The 23,824-nt window shown below is 38.6% G+C and overlaps 2 pseudogenes across 1 annotated transcript; one reads left to right on the plus strand and one right to left on the minus strand.

Annotated features, from left to right (window-relative positions):
• Positions 1 to 578: 578 nt before the first annotated feature.
• Positions 579 to 1,502, plus strand: LOC145535737 (small ribosomal subunit protein uS2 pseudogene; annotated as a pseudogene).
• Positions 1,503 to 22,447: 20,945 nt separating this feature from the next.
• Positions 22,448 to 23,307, minus strand: LOC145535449 (ferritin heavy chain pseudogene; annotated as a pseudogene). The gene has a single exon (XR_014075419.1). The product of XR_014075419.1 is annotated as a ferritin heavy chain pseudogene (transcript).
• Positions 23,308 to 23,824: the final 517 nt, after the last annotated feature.

Genomic DNA, 23,824 nt, shown 5'->3' on the forward strand with positions numbered 1-23,824 from the left:
TCCTATTGATTATTTTACCTTATGTATGAACTTCCTTGAATAATGAGCTGGTTGCCTAAGTAGGATCTCAACAGAGTAAAAATGAGGGATTAAAAATAAGTAGGATATTAAGTGTAATTATCAATTTTAATGTTGGGTTGGCCAAAAAGTTCATTTGGGTTTTCTCGTACCATCGTTTGGAAAAGCCTGAACACATTTTTTGGCCAACTCATTAGATTTGCTGTATTTCAGTATTCATTCTATTTGAAGCTCAAATGGTCCTAAGTTTGGCTAATGAGAGTCCCTTCAAGTTGCCTCCTGTGTCCTTTCATGGTCTATGAGGAAGTCTAGGTACAGAAAAGATTTCAGAAGTGACAAGGTGATCAGGCTCACCTTGAATATTTCTGATAACAGATATATTTTAAGAAACCCTGGTAATTTTTATAAGTGGAAAATAATATTTGGAAACTATATCTGGGTGGTAGGTTTGCAGTTTCTACTGTGTTGTCACAGCTTCTAGGGTATTTCAGTGGAGAGCTAAAAACACATGTATTTTGTTTATCTTACAAGGAGAAAAATAAATTCTACCTTTCCACACTATGCGGAGAGGAGTTCATACGGTATCCTCTTCAGTTTCTGTCAGAAAGGCGAGCATTCACAATGTTTGCAGCCCTTGTCTGGCGGTAGTGCACACGAAGGAGGAGACGGTACCTAAATTCCTTGCCACAGGAACCTACTCAGGTGGCACCAACCTTGACTTTCAAATGGAAATTATATCTACAAAAAGGAAACCGGTGGCATCTACATCCTAAGTGTGAAGAGATCCTGGGAGAAGTTTCTGCCAGCAGCTCATGCCATGGTTGCCACTGAAAATCCATCTGATATTGGCATTGCCTCCTTCAAGAATACTGGACAGCGGGACACACTGAAATCTGTAGCTAATACTCAGGTCAACTATATTGCTGGCCACTTCAGTTCTGGAAACTTCACTAACCAGATCCAGGCAGCGTTCCAGGAGCCTCGACTTCTCGTGGTTACAGATCCCAGGACTGACCATCTGCCTCTCCCAGAGGCGTCTTAAGTTAACTTGTCTGCTATTGTTCTGCATAACACAGATTCTCCTCTAGGCTATGTAGACATTGCCGCCCCACTCAGCAACAAGGGAACACCTTCAGTTGGGGCCGACGCAGTGGCTGTTGGACCCAGAGATTCTGCGCATGCACAGCACGTTTCCCCGCGTGAACTCGCAGGAGGTTGCGCCTAATCTCTATTTCCACAGAGATCCTGAGCAGATTGAAAACAAAGAGTGGGCCGCTGCTGGAAAGGCTGTGACTGAGGAGGAACTTCAGGGTGAATGGACCTATCAAGTTCAAGAGTTTACTGCTACTAAAGTCAAGGTTGCAGATTAGTCTGAGGGCAGGCAGCGCCCTCTGTGCCTATTTAGCATTTCCGTGCTGAATATGATAACTGACTGGTCTCAAACTGTTCCCTCTCAAGCTCTTAAACATAAAATGGAAATATAAAGTTGACGGAAAAGAACATTTCTACAAAAGTAAGTAAATCTATACATTCTAACTTCATATTACTAATTTCCTACATTTAAATGGACATTATAGGGTTCTGTTTCACGTTTGATTTGTATCTTGATGTTGTCTTTTATGCTGAAGATCTTGGTTCTTAGTAATATAAGTGTAATTGCATATATGGTTTATTCTACTCTGTGTATGGTGGAGTATGTATATATCTTTACAAGAGTTTTAGAATGATCCCAATAGCGCAACCTAAGATTCTATGATTTTCATTTTTATATACTTAGGTATATAAAGTCAACATTCCATTTTAAAATGTTTGAGGTAAATATCTTTGCCATTAGGCCACAAATTCGATATAAAGTAATAATCAGTTAGTCAGTCAGTTCAGTCACTCAGTCATGTCCGACTCTTTGCGACCCCATGGACTGCAGCACGCCAGGCTTCCCTGTCCATCACCAACTCCCAGAGCTTGCTCAAACTCATGTCCATCCAGTCAGTGATGCCATCCAACCAGCTCATTCTCTGTCGTCCCCTTCTCCTCCCATCTTCAATCTTTCCCAGCATCAGAGTCTTTTCCAGGGAGTCAGTTCTTCACATCAGGTGGCCAAAGAATTGGAGTTTCAGCTTCAGCATTCAGTCCTTCCAATAAATATTCAAGATTGATTTCCTTTAGGATGGACTGGTTGGATGTCCTTGCTGTCCAAGGGACTCTCAATAGTCTCCAACACCACAGTTCAAAAGCATCAATTCTTCAGCACTCAGCTTTCTTTACAGTCCAACTCTCACAGCCATACATGACTACTGGAAAAACCATAGCCTTGACTAGATGGACCTTTGTTGGCAAATTAATAATAGTGAGTTTCAATTTATTTTTTATGTTAGGGATTGCTTCACTTTTTTCTATTTTACTTAATGTTATTTTTCACATGTATAAAAAAATGAAGACGATGCTAAGGTCAAAACTATACAACAAGTCACGTTGAAAAATACCTAGTTTTTATCTTTGTTCTTCCCACTACCTCTCTTTTGTCTTCTTCCCCAAATTTACTATTTTGGTTTATCCTTCTATTGTCTTTTGGAAAATATTAGCAAACGTGTATGTTCATGTGTATGAGTGTGCATATAAATTCCCACACTTATTAGCCAAAAGGTTCCCAAAAAAGTGTAAGGTATTTCTTTCATTCTTTTTCTGTTTTTGCAATTAGTGGGGAAGTAGCCTTATGTATTTTTCTGAGTGTGTCTCGGAAATAGATTCCTAGAGGTGGGATTTCTGGGTCTCAGAGAAAATGCATGTGTAATTTTGCTAATTCAAATTCTTAGAGCCAGTACGGTTTTGCTTTTCCATTAGCAATGTATGAGGGCTTCCCTGATGGCTCAGTTGGTAAAGAATCCACCTGCAGTGCGGGAGACCTGGGTTCAATCCCTGGGTTGGGAAGATCCTCTGGAGAAGGGAAAGGCTACCCACTCCAGTATTCTGGCCTGGAGAATTCCATGGACTGTATGGTTCATGGGGCTGCAAAGAGTTGGACAGAACTGAGCGACTTTCACTAGCAATGTACGAAAGTGATTGTTTCTCACAACCTTAACAACGGAATATATTGTCAAAGTTTTCTGTTTTTGCCAAGGTTAGAAATCATACTTCAATGCAGTTTCAATTTGTATTTCTCTTATTATACGTCTGATCACCTCAGATAATTAAGGGCCATTGTTGGTTCTTTTTCTGTGAACTGCTTCCCATAGCACTTGCCAATTTTTTTCTTCTTTAAAGTGTTGAGACTTTTTCTTTTTTAGAGGTTCTTTATATAATAACAATTTTTGCCCTCTATATGTGATACAAGATGACATTTGTTCTTATCCCTCCCTCCGTCACTTCCTTCTTTCCTTTCTTCCTTCTTTGTATTTTATTTTTTGGCCATGCCACACAACTTTCAGTATCTTAGTTCCTCCACCAGGGATTGACACCATGCCCTTTGCAATGGAAGTATGGAGTCCTAACCACTGAACCACTAGGGAATTCCCCCTTCTTCTTTACTTATACCATACGCATTTTTAATGGGCTTCCCTGGAGGCTCAGTGGTAAAGAATCTGCCTGCAATGCAAGAGACGTGGGTTCGATCCCTGGGTAAGGAAGATCCCTGGGGGAGAAGGAAATGACAACCCACTGCGGTGTTCTTGCCTTGAGAATCCCATGAACAGAAGAGCCTGCTGGACTATAGTTTATGGGGTTGCAGAGAGTCAGATATGAGTTAGCATCTCAACAACAACATTTTTAATGTCATAACACTTATCAAGAATTTCCCTTATTGTTTCTAAATTTTGGATCACAGTAAGGCATTTTTTAAAACCATTTTATAGATAATAAAGGAATTCACCCATATTTTAATACTTGTACAATTTTATTTTAGCCTTTAGATATCTGATATTTTAAAAAATTTTCATGTTCTACACTGTCATTTTTTAATATACAGCACTTTATTATTGGTTGCTTCCAATTTAAAAAAAAAAACTCTATTATTTCTCCTTTGATCAATGAGTTATTTAAAGGTAGTTTGTATCATACTGCTTCTTTGGTATTTTCCAGGCCTTGTTTTATGGATTAGGTGTCCATTTTTCTAAATGTATAATATATGCCTAAATTATTCTCCATTTGTTCCCATAGAGTTCTACTTATGGCCACTATGTAAAGTATGTTCACATTTTGTGGTCCAAATTTTCTGTATCTTATTATTTTGTCTGCTTGACTAGCCAGAAACAGAGTTATGTTGAAACCTTCTATGTTGTTGAGTTTGTCTACTTCAACTTGTAGTTCTGGCCACTTTTACTTTACATATTGTAAGAATATTTTATCATGTACAGGAATTAGCATTTAAGTATCTTCTTAGAGGGGGCTTCCCTGGTAGCTCAGCTGGTAAAGAATCCACCTGCAATGTGGGAGACCTGAGTGCGATCCCTGGGTTGGGACCATCCCCTGGAGGAGGGCACGGCAACCCACTCCAGTATTCTTGCCTGAAGAATCCCATGGACAGAAGAGCCTGGCGGGCTACAGCCCATGGAGTCACAAAGAGTCGGACACGACTGAGTGACTAAGCACAGCACAGCACAGCATCTTCTTAGAGAACTGATGCTTTTCTTCATATAAATATGTATTTAGTATATACTAAATCCACTCTGCTTAGGTTTATTTTTTCTGATATTAGTATAACTGGCTCAGCTGTAATTTCATTAGTGTTTGCCTGATATATATTTATTAACTGCTTTAATTTTAATCTTTACTTAGCTTTGGGTTTTAGGTGCATGTATTATAAAAAGCATATAGCTGAAATTTGATATTTTTGTTTAACCTGAAAATATACCTCTTAATTAATAAGTTTAGTTCATATGTTCTTGAAAGGTAAAGGTTAGCTTTCCCCAGACTGGTCTCTCGCAGGTTGGTCCCCTGAAACAAAAGTTGTGTTCACATATTCCTTTAAAGCTCTGTGGAGAAGAGTTATGGCCTGCTGACCAAGAAAATCATTTCTGGTACATAATAAGGTTTGGACCTCAGCTCCTGATCATAGGAAGAGAACACTTCAAATCTTGCTGCTGTATTGATATATTGCATGGCTGTAATCACATGGCTTGAAGTAGAAGGGAGAGATAATGCTACCCACCTACCACGAATGCTGAGATTGCAAGGCAGGGCTGGAGTCAAGATTCTGCCTTGTCAAATTGCTATCGTAGCCTGGTTGCTGATCTAACCATGTGAGGAACTAATGCTTCCCATGGATTAATGATGCTTTAAAAATGCATAGCTCATGTGTTGAGGACCTTCTCCCAGAGTCTGAGGCCTAACATGAAATATTCTTCATTGCCCAAGAATTCAGTGGGCAACAGAGGACTTGCACATGTGTTATTGCTTCTATTTCCATGGGGTTTCCTGAATAAATACTACAAGTGTGTGCAGTGTGTGGGCTTCTAGCCGTATAGATTTTATTTATACATGACAACAGGGATAATACAGATACTGCCTGGATTTGTTTCTATAAATTTACTTTTCCTTTTGTATTTGTTTCATTTTCTCTGAGCTACTTCTTTTCTCCTTTCTTGTTTTTTTGGTTTGTTTATGTGGGGATTGATGGAGCTATGTTTGTTTTCTTTCACCTGTTTTTCCTTCATTAGTTTTGAAAAAAAATTACAGCAGTTTTCTTTTACTGGTTATAGTGGGTATTTTATTCTGAATATTTAACACAGTCTAAAGTTAACAATTCAAACACCTACTGCTGCTGCTAAGTCGCTTCAGTCGTGTCTGACTCTGTGCGACCCCATAGATACCTACCGACCAATGCAAAAACCTTAATTCTTTAACTTTTATCATCCCAGTTTTGACAATGTCTTATTGTGCTAAGTATCTGCCCTTTTTTGAGCTACACATACTAGAATTTTTATTGCTATTTTGTTACAATTCTTATTTTATATGGAAAGTACTTGTTAGACATGCCTACATTTTAATCTTTTATTTTCCTCAGTGTTAAGCATTTTCATCAGATCCTTTAGAAGTTCCTTCAAAGCAGGCTTATTTATGGTAAAATCTCTTTTCATGTATATTAAAATGTTTTTGTTTTCCTTGTTGAAAGACAGCTTTGCCAGGCACACACTGTAAGGTTGATAGCTTTTTTCTTCACCAATTTGAAAATAATATTCCTCTATCTGGTTTGCATTATTGCTATTGAGTTTTTAATTTTTTTTTCATTTGTTTTGTTTTTGTTAGTTTAATTCTCATTTCTCTCTAGTAATCTGTCTTTTATAAGTGCTTTAAAAATTTTTCTATTCATCTTTATGGTTCTTCAGTGTTATTCTAGATGTATCTAGGAATCAATTTGTATTTCTTCTTTACTATGCTATATTTAGTGTCTATGCTTTTAACCACCTATTCAATCTTCGTTTCCTTATAATTTCATCACTCTTCTGATACTCTATTCAACCTCATCACTTTGCCAGATTAGCTCACTCAAAAGCCAACATGATCCACCAGGTTAACAATACAATGTCTTTTTCTTAGTACTTGACGTTCTTTAACCTGCCACAGCTACTTATACTTTGTTTATCCATTTGTTATTTTTTCTTTTTTAAAATTGAAGTATAATGTATAATACTGTATAAGTTACAGGTGTATAATATAGTGACTCATGATTTTTAAATGTTATATTCATCTAGTTTTTATGAATATTGGCTATATTTCCCATGTTGTACAATATATCCTTGTAGCTTATTTTACAGCTAGTAGTTTGTTTCTCTTAATCCCCTACCCCTATCTGTGCTTGAAATCTTTTTTCTTTGTTTGCTGATGTGGTAGGCAAAATTTTTAAAGATGTCTCCACCCCTGGATTCCTCTCCTTTGACTAGTCAATCAAACAACAATCTAGGAATTGTTGTGAAGGGATCTTACATATGTAGTTAAAGTCTCAAGTCAGTTGACCTTAAAATATGTAAATTATTCTGGTGGGCCCTTTAAAATAGAGTTTTCTCCATCTGGTTGAAGAAAAGGAAGTCAGAGAGATTCAAAGTGTAAGAAGGAATCAACTCACCAAAGATTAAGATGTGGACATTTGGGCAGCATGTGTGAAAGAATGTGGGCACCCTTAAGTTGGCCTCTGGACAATTGTGAGCAAGAAGATGAGAACCTCAGGCCTACAGTTATAGAGAACTGAATTCTGCCAACAACTTGAATAGGCTTGTACACAGATTCTTCCCCAGAGTCTCCAGATAATAGATCAAGCTGGCTGATACTTTGATTTTGGCCATGAGATCTTGTCCCTGACTGGACTTCTGACCAATATAACTGTGATGGGATAAGTGGATGTTGTTTTAAGCTGCCGAATTTGTTGTAGTTTGTTACACAGCATTTGAATGCTTTAAGTTTTATCAAAAGAGTAGATCTTCTGTTAAGTGCTCTTACAACAACAATGACAATAACAACAAAATTTCCAAAAAAGCAGTAGAAAATTAATATCTTGGGCCTCTATATTCCTGTCTCTCCTCTGACCATTGCAACCACTCTGCCTCTGGCTTATCTTCTGGATTCTCTTCCTCTGTCTGAGCCTTAAATTGGGGGTTTTTCCAGAGATCATCAATAAATCACTGCCTTTATAATTTTGTCACCTAGAATAAGACAGTGCATCAATCTATGCAAAAGTCCTTTTTTTTTTTCTTTTCTTTTCTTCTTCATTATTTTATGAGGGAATGGACTTTGTTTTTTGGATTTAAACAGCATTTGCAAGTCTTGAGTATTATCTCTTAATTCTTTAGTTTAAAGAAAAAATTAAGAATAAATATAAAGATAACAATTCTATATAAACAGTGTTTTAAATTTGACACTAAAACTTCAGTTACAGTTTAATTGAATCCATAATTTTTAAGTTATTTGTGTTTTCTCTAATTTCTTTTCCAGCCTCATTCTGCCTCTGTTGTCTGTTTGATAATATGTAGAATTTAGTATTTTACTAAGACTGTTTGCTGGTTATTTTAAGTAAATATGTCTCCTGTCCCTAAAGATGAAGAATTCCTAGATTTTTGAAGAGGAATTCTGCTTTATTTTGAACCTCACTCCCAAAGAGCACAATTCTAGAAATATTACATATGCTTAATGCAAGTTTTCTGATTTGCAGAGAAAATGAGATCTAAAAAGGGAGCTTCTGTATAAAAGGTGAAATGGGGATGTTTTTGCAATAGTTTCTACCACCATATTATCATGAATTTCTCTCTACTGTCAACATTTTAACTCAGTGATACCAGTGCCATAGTATTACATCAGAGAAAGAGCATCATATTCTATTTGTTTACTTTCCTTACAGTAATATATATGTATATATGTCCAGTGTCTCCTGTATATATCTACTCTGGCTATTTTCTTTTTGATCTTATTAAGACACAAGGTTTTTCAAAGCAGAACCCTTGGTTTGTTTTGACAGAGACAGCAAAGGAGACATTTGATAAATGCTACATAATCAACACCTAAAGATGCCTGTCAGAGCTAGCAGATCATGCCCATTTAACTTGCTCTCTCTAATGTTCACCCTAGCCTGTACACAGCTGGGATGTAATAAGCTCTTTCTCTTGATACATAAGAATACCTTGAGGGCCATGAGCTGCAGAGACCTAAGGTCAAATCTGGCCACTGTGCTTCTCCTTTGTCCCAAATCTGAATTTGTTCATGATTAGTTTTGCTTGCTGCTACAATCAGAAAAGCTAAAGAGGTCATATGGAAAGCAGAGGGAAAAGATGTGATGGATGTAGAAACAGTAGGAAATGATGGATGATCCTGCAGTCTCTCTGGGCAAGCGGTTTCAAAAGAATGCATATGAAAGAATAGATTTTTCTGTGCTTTGAATGTATTGTCAAGAAACAAACTACTTAAAATGCACCTTTTTAATGTTCTCATTTGTCTTTTCTACATATCTCAACACACCCTTTTGAAAAAGCAAAATATCACTTCCTGATGAAATATTAAAAATTCCCACACATATGGTCTGTGATAAAAGTGTTATAAGTGAGTGCCATCAAAGGCATTTCAGAATAAGTTAAATGAAAATAAAGGTAAAGAGCTATAGGAATATAGTAATTAGTAATAATAAGATGATAGTAATATTAGCTATTATTTATTAAATATTTTCTGCATACTAGGCACTGCTAAGCAGTTTATATAAATTAACTCATTTAATATTTTAAAAATAGGCTTATGTAGACAGATGGTGAAATGGAGGAAACACTTGTCAAAGGTCATACAGCAAATATAATGTAGAACCAAATTTTTTTTACCCATTTCTGTCTGACTCGAATTCTTAAAATCCTTGATCTAGTGCCTCTCAAAAAGAGTTACTGATTTTGAGTGTGTTCTTAGAAATTGGGGGGCTTCTGTTGACAATTTATATTTTGCTTGATACTATTTTCTTTGTGTCATTATAAAAATTACTGTTTCAGAAATAGAAATGTGCATCTTAACCACATTATTATGTGTTTACCTCCCAAGTCTTATATCAAATGATGTTAATGGATAAACTTTGAGTAGATAACATGAGGTGTATTTAAGGAAGTAATATGTCTTCATCAGGCTAGATTATAAGTGAAGCTGACATAGGTTAAGGGATTTAATGTGAAAAAAGGCTTCATTTTTCTAGATAAAATATTTTCAGGCACAAGTTGAATATATGAATAAGTTCAACTTAACTCCATTTAAAAAAATCTATTGATGTTAAAAGAAGCAAGAACAAGGTCATACTTTTTCTTCTCTGCAGTTCTGATGGTTTTTCTTTGTCTCTGTAGTTCATCTACTCATTTAAATGTCATATTAATGAAGCCACTCATTTTCTTTTGTAGTGTTTAAATTGATATCTTCTACATGACAAGCTTGTGATAACTCATTTAAATAGTTATGTTGTAATAGATTAAACAGAAATGTTACTGTACTTTTTCTGATATATTTTATATGGGGTAAAACGAGATATTTTTTAAAGAACATGCATATTTTATCTAAATCTTTATAGCTCTTATGTCTAGTGAATTTTGGAGATAGGAATCTTGTAATTTTCTGAGAGAATAAAAGATTTGTGGAAAGTTCTGAACAAATTCCTAGTATATGGGAAAATTCAGTTTTCTCTGTTGAATGGCTCACCACAGAAGTTTTGGTTACAAGACATGGGGCCAGTCCTAGAGAGCTTGGACTTGGAACTAGATGTACTTACTAGGGAAAAAAATTGCTGATCAGATGAAGTCCATTCACACAGGATATTCAGTTATCTTGAGAGAAACTGAAAGGTACCTGGTAAGCCTGAGGAGCTATGTAGTATACAGGGCAGAAAAAAGAGGGGCCTACAAGAAAGTGATATATTGAGGTATGTGGTAAGCAGACATGTTAAGAGTTTGGAAACAGGAAGCCAGATCTAAAACATGGGGTTTGAAGTTTGGAATCACATCTCAAGAGGCAAGGATGGAGGCATGAGAAAATTAGAATCCCAGTCCTGAAGTCATTGATGTGCTGGAGTAATATCAGATCAGGGCTAATAACAGAGTCCAATAGGAAACTGAATCATGAATCATAAGGTGAGACTTCATCTCAAGAAGTCAAGTTACTAGAACTGGGGCATAAAGTAGACCTACAGGAGCAGACAGATTAACTTGAATATAGATAGCAATTATGGATTCCCTCTTTTAAAAGGCTCAAATCTTTCTAAAACTGAGACAGGGCCTACATGTCAGTGTTAGTCAGACACTAAAAAAATATCTTTTAGGCATAATAACCTGAGAGATTAGAGCAAGTTTTCACTTTAGGACTGGTATTTAAGGCAACAAGAATGTAATTCACTTTGGTTTTAGTTGAGTTTGTTTGAGCAGTCATTTTCACTATTAGAAACACATATATGATAGAAGTGAAACATAGGTAGAGTTACACCTCAACAGACCAAACTGAAACTATAAAGGGGGAGAGTATGAGAAGACACAAAAGGTCACACTGAAACACCCTTAAAAGAAAAACACCCCAACTCATAGAGCAGTAGTGATTTGATCAGTCTGATATTTTGTTGCTTTAAGGAAACATTTGTCAACTTTATATTCAAGAACTTGGCTGGAAGAAAGGAGATTTTACTTTTACTTTTGATTTATTCACTATCTAGATTTGAGAATTTCCTGAGTCTTTCAATCATTCCTTTCTAAACAATAAATAAAAGATATGAGATATTTTAGAAATATCTAATTAATTCTGTAGTTAAGGACACTTGCTAATAGAACTTTGGAAATAGTATGTTGGTAAAAAAGTTAAATGATCACCTTAAAATTCTGATCACATATTTGCTTCTCAATCACATCCACACACAAAAATTATAATCACCATCAGAAGAGACATTTTTTAACGTGAAGTCCAGTGATAAATAGCTGTAATTTCACAAATATCACCCCATTCTTCAAACTCGAATAATTTAAGTTCCCATTATGCACTTTAGATTCTATTTTATTTTATATTAAATATATTAGTCTCTTCCAACAAAAATGAGATAGCAAGTATATTATTATAAAGTAGGAAGCAAAAATATAAATTTGCTCATTTTATAACTTTAGTGCACAAAACAACTCATAGTTTGATAAGCATCAATGGATTTTTTTAAACTTCAACCAATACAGAATTTTATGTGCCTTTAAAAAAAAGAAAAAATAAATCAGTAGTACTAGGGTATTTTATACAGCTGGGGAAAGATATGTTGACATAGCTAGCTTTGAGCATGTGGCGTTGGAGTCCTATTGGCACACATACATGTCACTTCCCTTTCACCTTTCAGAGCCACTGAATTGATGTTGCTTGACCATGGAAGCTCAATTATTTCCCATACTGACACCTGACCTTCCATAGCTTAATGAACTTAACCACCCAAGACAAATGTATATATTTGTTCTCCAGATGACTTCACGGCAGCCATATGAAGGCAAGTGAAGCCTAATTCCTGAACTCCTGTATATATATTTTAAACAACCTGAATATATATTTTATATGTCCCCTTTGTTCTTTCTGACTGCTGTTAGGCCTCAAATCAGCTAAATCCTATGTGTTTTGAACACATTTCAGACTGGCTTTTCTTAAACCTAAGGGACATGATCATAGTCAAATTTTCCAATTCTAAAATGTCTTAACACCTAACACCTTGACCTCTTCATCTTTCATAGTCTTAAGATGTTTTGGCATAAGAAGGAAAATGTCTGAATGAATTTTGTAGTTATAATAAAAAGGGCTCTATGTGAAGTGAAAATAAGAAAAACTGACCACCATGGGATATTACATTATAAGGTGTTATGGAAATGTAGATGATTATGTTTTATATTATTTTAAGGTCTTGGCATACTGCACATGTGGAATCCATAAAACAAAGCAAATCACCTAGGTATACAGGGAAGAGTCTATGTTGATGCTAATGATACTTCTGATAATCTCCTCATTCAGTTCCTAGACCATTATTATTCCAGTGAATTCTATTTTCTCCCTCTGCTCATGATTTAGTTCACACGTCTCTGACAGCAGAATGCCATCTCAAAGTCTTAGTCTTTCCAGCTCTCTATCTTTCCTTCTTTTTCATTTTGTTCTTTACTTTCTTTATTGTCTACAGTCTCTTAATCTTTAAGCACAGTCCTAGAAACACATTCTTTTTGCCCTATCTGGGTGCCAAAATAAACAGTTTCAGTAATCTCCTTACCCCCTTAACCTGGCTTGCCAATTTCCTTCTTTTAAGTTTAAGCTTCCACTTTCTATGACAGAAAACAAAAGGTTTAGGTGAATTCTTAGAGAAAACACTTAAATGTGTGAATATATTCTATAACAAATTCATCCTTTTCTAATTCATTGGATGACAATGACTACTGGGGCTTGCCACTCCCACTCTTTCTACGTTTAGAAACAGAAAAAGCAAACTTTGGGAGAATATAGAAAAACAGATTCTATTTCCTAGAACTTTATTAGAAGCCTCTAGAGAGGTAAAAGGGATTGAATAGTTTTTCTTAAAATATGAAGTTCAGATTGGGAGCAACAAAGAAATCATACTTTGTTACTAATCACAGAATGTTGGGTTGGAAAATCAATGTTCATTCACGTAATTTTATTTCTTACTAAACATTATATTGATTGGTTAAATGTGCTCACTCGACTAGCCATTTAAAATTCTTCCTATTTACATTTCATGTTTCTATTTTTATCTCCTGTCTCTAATGATTTTCTTCAAAAGATCCCAGCAGCTGCCTTCTGCCCAATCAAGCAATGGTTCGCCTTTTTGTACCTGTGCAGTCACATTAATACAAAGCAGAATGCTTTATCTTCATATTTGCTGTCATTATTAGAATAACTTCAGAAATCTCTTTGACTTTCAAGACCATGGGCCATATCAATTTGTGTTACTGATACTTAACTGATTGATCTTGTTATAGATGTGCTTTACTGAAGTGAGATTACTGTTAAACCAGGCTTGTAGGATCTCTCCCCTCCTACATTCTCACAGCAGATTTTGTCACATTATCATAATTCTAAGGGCTTGTAAACTCATTTACTCATTATCATATAGACTAATGTTTAAATGCCCAGGTCCTTGTGTTTAAAGTTCTGTCACTTATTAAGCTGTGCAACATCAGGGAATTAATGTGTCTTTGGGTTCACTGTAATTATCTGTAAAACGCAGGTAATAATAGCATTACATCATGTTATTATGAGACAGAAATGAGGTAATTCATGTAAATATCTTAACCTGATGCCTAATATATGGTGAGCTCTCAGGAAGTGTAGGCTGTTTTTATTAGCAGATGCAAGCTACTGACGCTGTGAAAGCTTTCAGCAAGTATGTGTATTTCTTTCTTATATAAAACAAACTGCCATTAAGGCTGCCCTAATTTTTTTTTTTAAGATTACCTTTACCTGCAGATCACTCACAGTTTCAAATCTACAGTGGAAATAACCGTTTTTGTTTTTTTTTTAATTAGCTCTGGAAAGATGATTTAAAACCAGTCCTTAGAAGACTCCAAAGTGATCCACACTAGTACAACAGGTGCTCCTCTGTTTTTAGGCAACAACAGTGTAAAATATGTAAACAAATGAGTGACCTTATTTGCTAAAATTTAATCTGTTAATCATTTTGTATTATTGCTCTTCCTTGAATTCTCTCCATCAGGTAACATTCCTCATTATTAAGAAGAGGAAGTTCCTTAACATATTATTTCAACAGCATATTTTAAGCAAATGATTGTCATTATGATAATGCTTTAAATTCGTTTAAAGTCCATCAGTCTGAGAGGAAGAAGAGCTGGCCTACATTATTCCTCATATTTATTAGGAATTGCTGCATTCCCGTTTGTGAATTTGTTGAACATCTGGGTAGCATGCCCCTTTATAAAGATAAAATGGAGACTAATAAACAAAAACACTCCCTAGCTATAGTCTTGGTTTAATATCATATGTACTTGCATTTTGCTCTTGGAAAATTGGCAAAATGCTAATATATTTAGTTTAACTGGACCAAGTGAGTACATGTCTTATTTAACTTTGATTTCCCAACACAAACTCATTTATTAAAAATAAATGTTTGTTAACTTGAATTAAGCTGCCAAACAGTAGACAAGTAAAAGCTGTGGTTAGTAAGATGGACCAGACTGAAATATTCTTCTTGTTGAGAAGCTTATTTTAATCACCTTGTTATTTTCCAACCTAATATAATCATCTCCAGTGGCATATTGTGTACCTACCAACCTGGGGAGTTCATCTTTCAGTGTCCTATCTTTTTGCCTTTTCATATTGTTTATGGGGTTCTCAAGGCAAGAATACTGAAGTGATTTGCCATTCCCTTCTCCAGTGGGCCACATTTTGTCAGAACTCTCCACCATGACCCGTCTGTCTTGGGTGGCCCTACATGGCATGGCTCATAGTTTCATTGAATTAGACAAGGCTGTGGTCCATGTGATTAGACTGGTTAGTTTTCTGTGATTGTGGTTTTCAGTCTGTCTGCCCTCTGATGGAGAAGGATAGGAGGCTTATGAAAGCTTCCTGATGGGATAGGCTGACTGAGGGGGATACTGGGTCTTGTTCTGATGGGTGGGGCCATGCTCAGTAAATCTTTAATCCAATTTTCTGTTGATGGGTGGAGCTGTGTTCCCTCCCTGCTATTTACCTGGGGCTAAACTATGGTGGAGGTACTGAAGATAATGGTGACCTCCCTCAAAAGATCCCATGCATGTACTGCTATAGTCCATGCCCCCAACCCTGCAGCAGGCCACCACAGACCTTCACCGGAGACTCCTGGACACCCACAGGGAAGTCCGGGACAGTCTCCTGTGGGGTCACTGTTCCTTTCTCCTGGGTCTTGGTGCACAAGATTCTGTTGTGCCCTCCAAGAGTCTATTTCCCAGTTTTGTGTAAGTTCTGGCAGCTCTATGGTGGGGTTAATGGCGACCTCCTCCAAGAGGACTTATGCCATACCCATGTTGTAGCCATGCGTTCTGGGAAACAAACTCACTCAGAAGAATGATGCAGATAGTGAAGAGCAGTTTATTACACCAGTGGGCCCAAGGCGGAGTCTCCTGTTAGCCAAGGACCCTGACCAGCTTCTGTGAAAATCTTTTATACCCTATGTGTATGTGCTCAAACCCATCTCCCCAAATTCCTTGAAACTTGCATAAACAAAGAAGGGTAGATACAATCACAATAGCCCCATCACTCATGTGTCATGTGCTTAAACAGTTAAACAATTGGCCATTAATCAATAAGCCTGAGGTTACACTCTGATAACTACAGAAAAAAATTTATGACCTGTCCGGAGACAGGGGTGATTAGTATTTGTTTTCTCTTAGGTGATGAGTAACCTAGATACAATTCTCAAGGTTCCTTTGTCCGGAGGGGGTCTTATCCTTCTGTTGGTATGTCGTTTCCATAGGCACTGAGCACAGAGTTCAGAGTCCATGGAAAAGGCGGCCGAGCATGACCAGCATTGAACAGGCCTAAGATGGAGTCCAGGCGCTACCGTCTCCTCCTTCACCCACACCCAGAGCCCCTGTCCCTGCAACAGACCACTGCTGATTTGTACCTCCATAGGAGATGCTCAAACACAGTTCTGTCTCAGTCTCTGTGGGGGTCCCTGGGTCTTGGTGCACACAAGGTTTGTTTGAGCCCTCTGAGTGTCACTGGTGGGAATGGGGTTTGATTCTAAAGGTGAATTCGCCCCTCCTACTGTCTTGCTGGGGCTTCTCCTTTGCCCATGGACGTGGGGTATCTCCTCACAGCCGCTCCAGTGCCTATCGTCTTACTGGGGTTTCTCTGACCTTGGACATGCGGTATCTCCACAGATGGTTGGATGGCATCACCGACTCAATGGACATGAGTTTGAGTAAACACTGGGAGTTAGTGATGGACAGGGAGGCCTGGCGTGCTGCAGTCCATGGGGTCGCAAAGAGTCTGACATGACTGAGCGACTGAACTGAACTGAACTGAGCTGAATATAATCATCTATTAAAGTGATAGAATATTTTCCATATTGAGAAAACAATGGCTTTGTATTATGTTGAATCTGCCAGGGAATAAAATATACACCTTATCAAATTCATTGGAGGTGTCATGAAAATTGATACTTGAGAGTAGTTGTGGGAACATATTTAAATAAAAATATAGGCAATATTTTTGATAATGTCTCATGCCCACTATTATTTGGGAATATTGCAGTTTCAACTTACAAAATTGTATCATGTATTTTAGTACTGGAAAGAAACTTGATAAGTCCTCTATTGAACCTGAAGAGAAATGCATTGCAATAAGATGCTCATTCAAAAATCAAATAATGATGTGGATAATGTTGATCATCTCTATTGGAGGAAAAAATGCTACATATTAAGCACATTACTCATTATTTATTTAACAATCCTGGAATTTATTAATAAAATGCTTTGTAGCATGTACGCCTTATTATTATTTTTTTCTTTCTTATGCTTAAATGTTTGATTTCTGAGAAATGTCAGCATGCTTTGGTGAGAGGAAATGTCATCTTATTTTCAAAAAGATGCAGGCACAGATGTATTTTGACCAAAAAATGTATTATTGACCAAAATTGGGCTGTCTAGTTTGGAAAATAAAGGAATACTTCTGCTGCTGGTGAGATGAATACATAGGGAGAGGGAGGTGAATAATATAAGCTACTTGGTAGCCTTGGACTTTCTCATGACTTTAATAGAAGTGCTGGAGAAATATCAATGTCATCATTCCCAGAAGCCATTTATTTAGAAATGGAAATTAGAATTTCCATTTCCTGATAGGAGTTGCCTATCAAGAAACAAAATGGATGTGTGTGATATCTACCCACTCTCATGGTGAGGGCCCTGCATTACACTTACTGTCCTGGAACCTTCTTAGCAAAGGTTCCAGTTTCTCATAATGAGCTCTAAGTGAACGAGAATGAGGTTTGGTTACCAGGTATGTGCTTCTGGTAATTAAGAAAACTAACCGATCTAATCACACGGACCACAGTCTTGTCTAACTCAATGAAACTATGAGCTGTGCCATGTAGGGCCACCCAAGATGGACAGGTCATGGTGGAGAGTTCTGACAAAATGTAGTCCACTGGAGAAGGGAATGGCAAACCACTTCAGTATTACTGCCTTGAGAGCCCCATGAACAGTATGAAAAGGCAAAAAGATAGGACACCGAAAGATGAACTCCCCAGGTCAGTAGGTGCCCAATACGCTACTGGACATCAGTGGAGAAATAATTCCAGAAAGAATGAAGAGATGGAGCCAAAGCAAAAACAACACCCAATTGTGAATGTGACTGGTAATGGAAGTAAAGTCCGATGCTGTAAAGAGCAATATTGCATAGGAACCTGGAATGTTAGGTCCATGAATCAAGGCAAATTGGAAGTGATCAAACAGGAGATGGCAAGAGTGAATGTCAACATTTCAGGAATCAGCCAACTAAAATGGACCGGAATGGGTGAATTTAACTCAGATGACCAATATATCTACTCCTGTGAGCAAGAATCCCTTAGAAGAAATGGAGTAGCCATCATAGTCAATGAAAGAGTCCAAAATGCAGTACTTGGATGTGGTCTCAAAAATGATAGAATGATCTCTGTTCGTTTCCAGGGCACACCATTCAATATCACGGTAATCCAAGACTATGTCCTGACCAGTAATGCTGAAGAAGCTGAAGTTGAACAGTTCTATGAAGACCTATAAGACTTTCTAGAATTAACACCCAAAAAAGATGTCCTTTTCATTATGGGGAACTGGAATGCAAAAGTAGGAACTCAAAAAACACCTGGAATTACAGGGAAATTTGGCCTTGGAGTACAGAATGAATAGGGCAAAGGCTAATAGAGTTCTGTCAAGAGAATGCACTTGTCATAAAAAACACCCTCTTCCAAAAACACGGGAGAAGACTCTACACATGGACATCACCAGATGGTCAACACCAAAATCAGATTGACTATATTCTTTCCAGCCAAAGATGGAGAAGCTTTATACAGTCAGCAAAAACAAGACCGGGAGCTGACTATGGCTCAGATTATTAACTCCTTATTGCCAAATTCAGACTTAAATTGAAGAAAGTAGGGAAAACCACTAGACCATTCAGGTATGACCTAAATCAAATCCCTTATGATTACACAGTGGAAGTGAGAAATAGATTTAGGGACTAGATCTGATAGACAGAGTGCCTGATGAACTATAGATGGAGGTTCATGACACTGTACAGGAGACAGGGAGCAAGACCATTCCCAAGAAAAAAAAAATGCAAAAATGCAAAATGATTGACTGAGGAGGCCTTACAAATAGCTGTGAAAAGAAGAGAAGCCAAAGCAAAGGAGAAAAGGAAAGATATACCCATGTGAATGCAGAGTTCCAAAGAATAGCAAGGAGAGATAAGAAAGCCTTCCTGAGGGATCAGTGCAAAGAAATAGAGGAAAACAATAGAATGGGAAAGACTAGAGATCTATTCAAGAAAATTAGAGATACCAAGGGAACATTTCATGCCAAGATGGGCTCAATAAAGGACAGAAATGGTATGGACCTAACAGAAGCAGAAGATATTAAGAAGAGGTGGCAAAAATACACAGAAGAACTATGCAAAAAAGATCTTCATGACCCAGATAATCACAATAGTGTGATCACTCACCTAGAGCCAGACATCCTGGAATGTGAAGTCAAGGGGGCCTTAGAAAGCATCACTACGAACAAAGCTAGTGGAGGTGATGGAGTTCCAGTTGAGCTATTTCAAATCTTAAAAGATGCTGCTGTGAAAGTGCTACACTCAATATGCCAGCAAATTGGGAAAACTCAGCAGTGGCCACAGGACTGGAAAAGGTCAGTTTTCATTCCAATCCCAAAGAAAGGCAATCCTCAAGAATGCTCAAACTACTGTAGAAATGCACTCATCTGACACGCTAACAAAGTAATGCTCAAAATTCTCCAAGCCAGGCTTCAGCAATACATGAACCGTGAACTACCAGATGCTCAAGCTGGTTTTAGAAAAGGCAGAGGAACCAGAGATTAAATTGCCAACATCCACTGGATCATGGAGAAAGCAAGAGAGTTCCAGAAAAACATCTATTTCTGCTTTATTGACTATGCCAAAGCCTTTGACTTTGTGGATCACAATAAACTGTGGAAAATTCTGAAAGAGATGGGAATATCAGACCACCTGACCTGCCTCCTGAGAAATCTGTATGCAGGTCAAGAAGCAACAGTTAGAACTGGACATGGAACAACAGACTGGTTCTAAATAGGAAAAGGAGTACGTCAAGGCTGTATATTGTCACCCTGCTTATTTAACTTATATGCAGAGTACATCATGAGAAACGTTGGGCTGGAGGAAGCACAAGCTGGAATCAAGATTGCTGGGAGAAATATCAATAACCTCAGATATGCAGATGACACCACCCTTATGGCAGAAAGTGAAGAAGAACTAAAGAGCCTCTTGATGAAAGTGAAAGAGGAGAGTGAAAAAGTTGGCTTAAAGCTCAGCATTCAGACAACTAAGATCATGGCATCTAGTCCCATCACTTCATGGCAAATAGATGGGGAAACAGTGGAAACAGTGACAGACTTTATTTGGGGGGCTCCAAAATCACTGCAGATGGTGACTGCAGACATGAAATAAAAAGATGCCTACTCCTTGGAAGAAAAGTCATGACCAACCTAGATAGCATATTAAAAAGCAGAGACATTACTTTTCCAACAAAGGCCCATCTACTTAAGGCTATGGTTTTTCCATTAGTCATGTGTGGATGTGAGTGTTGGACTATAAAGAAAGCTGAGTGCTGAAGAATTGATGCTTTTGAACTGTGGTGTTGGAGAAGACTCTTGAGAGTCCCTTGGACTGCAAAGAGATCCAACCAGTCCATCCTAAAGGAAATCAGTCCTGAGTGTTCATTGGAAGGACTGCTGTTGAAGCTGAAACTCCAGTACTTTGGTCACCTGATGTGAAGAGCTGAGTCATTTGAAAAGACTCTGATGCAGGGAAAGTTTGAAGGTTAGAGGAGAAAAGGATGACAGAGGATGAGATGGTTGGATGGCATCACCGACTTAATGGACATGAGTTTGAGTGAACTCCGGGAGTTGGTGATGGACAGGGAGGCCTGGCGTGCTGCAGTCCATGGGATTGCAAAGAGTCGGACTCAACTGAGCAACTGAACTGAACTGATTGCTTCTGGAACAACATATGGTGGGAGCTTTTTAATGTTTTTTCCAAAGCTATTTTCTTTGGAATACTGTTCTGTGAGGTTTGGTAGAAGTTGGCTCCCATGATCAGAATGTTTGGGAAACCTTGAATACCTTATCCCTGTGTTATAAACTCACAATGCATATTTTTTACATCATTCATAAAATTCCTAGAGTAAACAAAAAGTGAAAAAAAACCCAAATCCTTTTACTTTGATTCATAAAAAATTTTCACTGAACACTTGTGAATGTTTTGTGGCACTGCCTGATGCTGAACACATTCTTTGGAAGGTTGGTCTAAGGAATTAAAATTCTGTAAATTATGAGGGAAACACTTCCGAGTGAGAAGGGATACAGGTGGTAGCAGCCTTCGGTATTTGTATTTCCATTCAGGCAATTGTTTTCATTTGATCCCTTCCATCCTTTGATCCTTTTTCTTTTCAGTAGACTCTGTGGTAAGGATGAAAGAAAAACGTCATTTACTACCCTAGAAGAGCTGTTTATTCTACTGTATATAATTACAGCTGGAGAAGGAAATGACAACACACTCCAGTATTTTTGCCTGGAGAATCCCAGGGACAGAGGAGCTTGGTGGGCTGCCGTCAATGGGGTCGCACAGAGTCGGACACAACTGAAGCGACTTAGCAGCAGCAGCAGATAATTACAGCAGAGGCTGGTAAAGGTGTCTTGATAGTAAGACATATTATCAAGTTCTCTTGGTAGCAAATAAAAACTAAATCAAGTTAGATGTATAAAACCCAAGGGCAGAAATACAGCCAGGCTCAAGAAAGGTCTCAGAAGCAGCTATATCATTTACAGTAATGTAATCACCTAACTGCTTTTCAACAAAGGGCATCTTCTTTAACAAACATTCAGAATCTAGTCTAGAGATTTAAAATGAACTCTACTGCTGGTTGGAATAAAAATGTATATACATATATATACACACAGACATGCATACATATATACGTATGATACAAAGAGAAGAAAACATACATAAGTGGAAGTTTAGTTATTGCAACATGCATGCCAGGCACTGCTGACCATGGGAAGTCACCCCCATGTTAATGGGTAAGCCAGCCTTAACACTCATTTTTCCATAATCACTGTTGTCAAGAGTGAACTTGTCATAGAGATTTTCTCTACCATTCGGACTCCCAAGTCATCCTCTCAACCCTCCATCTTGCTATTCATGTGTGTGTGTGGATAGCGCTCAGTCGTGTCTGACCCTTTGCAACTCCATTAGACTCCTCTGTCCATGGAACTTTTCAGGCAAGAATACTGGAGTGGGTTGCCATTTCCTTCTCCAGGGCTTGCTACTCATACTTAACCAATAACATTAGTACACTTTAATGAATATAAACAGTTAAGATGAAACTGAAAACTCCCTTTATTTTACCCCCTGCCCAATCCCATTCCCTTCAGTTCTTCGACAGAAGCATCTGCAATCATGATTTTCAGGCTATGTATGCTTCTATCCTTTTACTATGCACATGCACCCACATTCACCAGGACCCTACCTCACCCCCACTCCATCCTACCCCACCCCAGTCTACCCCGTATACCCACATTGTTTATAACAGGAAGACTGATTTGTGTTTTCCAAGGGCCCATGTAAGGCCTTCCCTCTATGGAAGTCCTGAGCTGCACACAGATGGGGCATGCGTGGGTGGAGAGACTCATGGATACCTGTTTAAAAGTTAAAAGGAGAGATTTGCACACCTGAATCAGAGACCTTTATTTATACATCAACTAATAACTTTATTTGAAGAACCAATAACTTTATTTGAAGACCTGGTGAAACTGGAAGAAAAAAAAAAAGCCCAGTTCAAGCTCAGTCCTCCTTGTCACCATTGCCCAGGGTGAGCTTGTCAAAGAGGTACTCTGCCATGCTGACTTCTGGCGCTCCCATTTTACGCAGGTTGCTGACATGGTCCCCCAGCTCCTTGATGAACTCGACCTGCTGGTCCAGGTGGCGGGTGTTTAGGAAGTGGCACAGGTGAGGTTCGTTCTTGTCAATTGCCAGCTGGTACAGGTCGAGCAGGCTCTGGTTGACGCTCTTCTCCAGGTGCAGGGCGCACTGCACGGCCTGAAGGCCGCTCTCCCAGTTAGTGCGGTCAGGCTTTCTGAGGTCTCTGAGACAGAAGCGCCCCCCGCGATGGTTCTGCAGGTGTATCAGGCCCTCGATCTGCTCCTTATGCTTGTGAGAGCAGCGCAGGAAGAAGTGGGAGAAGCGCTTCAAGGCCACGTCATCCCTGTCGAAGTAGAAGGCCATGGACAGGTACACATAGGAGGCGTAGATCTGCAGGTTGACTTGACTGTTGACGCCGGCCTCGCAGTCTGGGTGGTAGTTCTGGCGCACCTGCAAGGGAGCGGGCATCATGGCTGGCGGCTTGGGCGCGGCGGGCGCGAAGGCCACGGCGAAAGCGGAGGGGAAGCTTCAGCCGCGGGTCGGGCGGCGGCGGGCACGGAGGCAGCCGCCGCCTCGGAGCTTTCCCAGCGAGGGCGGTGATGGGATCTTCGAGGCTCCCAGGGTGGGCTTTGGGGTTAGGCAGTGGGCTCCGCCATGGGACTGGAAGGCTAGTCCGTTTTTGAGGGGTCGGAAGCCGGAGAGAATCCGTTGGGGTCACAGAAGGGTGCGAGCGCGGTGTTCCAGGTTCCATCCAGGCCTGGGTGATGCGGGGAGACTAGGCTGAGCGTCTGGCTTGTATAATTTTAAAATGTTATTCACGAATATAAGTGCAACCAGTTGGAGTTAATCAGGTGTGTGATTTCTTTGCACAACTTATTTGAATGGTGCCCTAATGTGATTGTTTCATTAAACAGTCCTCTTCTGGTATCATGGTTATATTTTCTATTACAGAGCTCTTTTTGAAGGCAGCTCTCCTCAGTGACTTCAACACCCATACTAATGACACTTCTGATAGGTTCTTCATTGGGTTCCTGGACCTCATTAACCCCAGTGATCTCCACTTTTCTGTTTCTGGTCAAGTTCACACTTGTCTGACAATGGAGCACCACCTCCAGAGTCTCAGTGAATCTTTGCACCTCTGCAGCTTTCACTCTTTTTGAACTTCATCTATGCTCCCTTTATTCTCTCTCATCTCTTAATCTTTCAG

The sequence above is a fragment of the Giraffa tippelskirchi genome, chromosome X, assembly GCF_054371585.1.
Source record: "Giraffa tippelskirchi isolate mGirTip1 chromosome X, T2T-mGirTip1v1.2.pri, whole genome shotgun sequence".
NCBI lineage: Eukaryota > Metazoa > Chordata > Mammalia > Artiodactyla > Giraffidae > Giraffa > Giraffa tippelskirchi.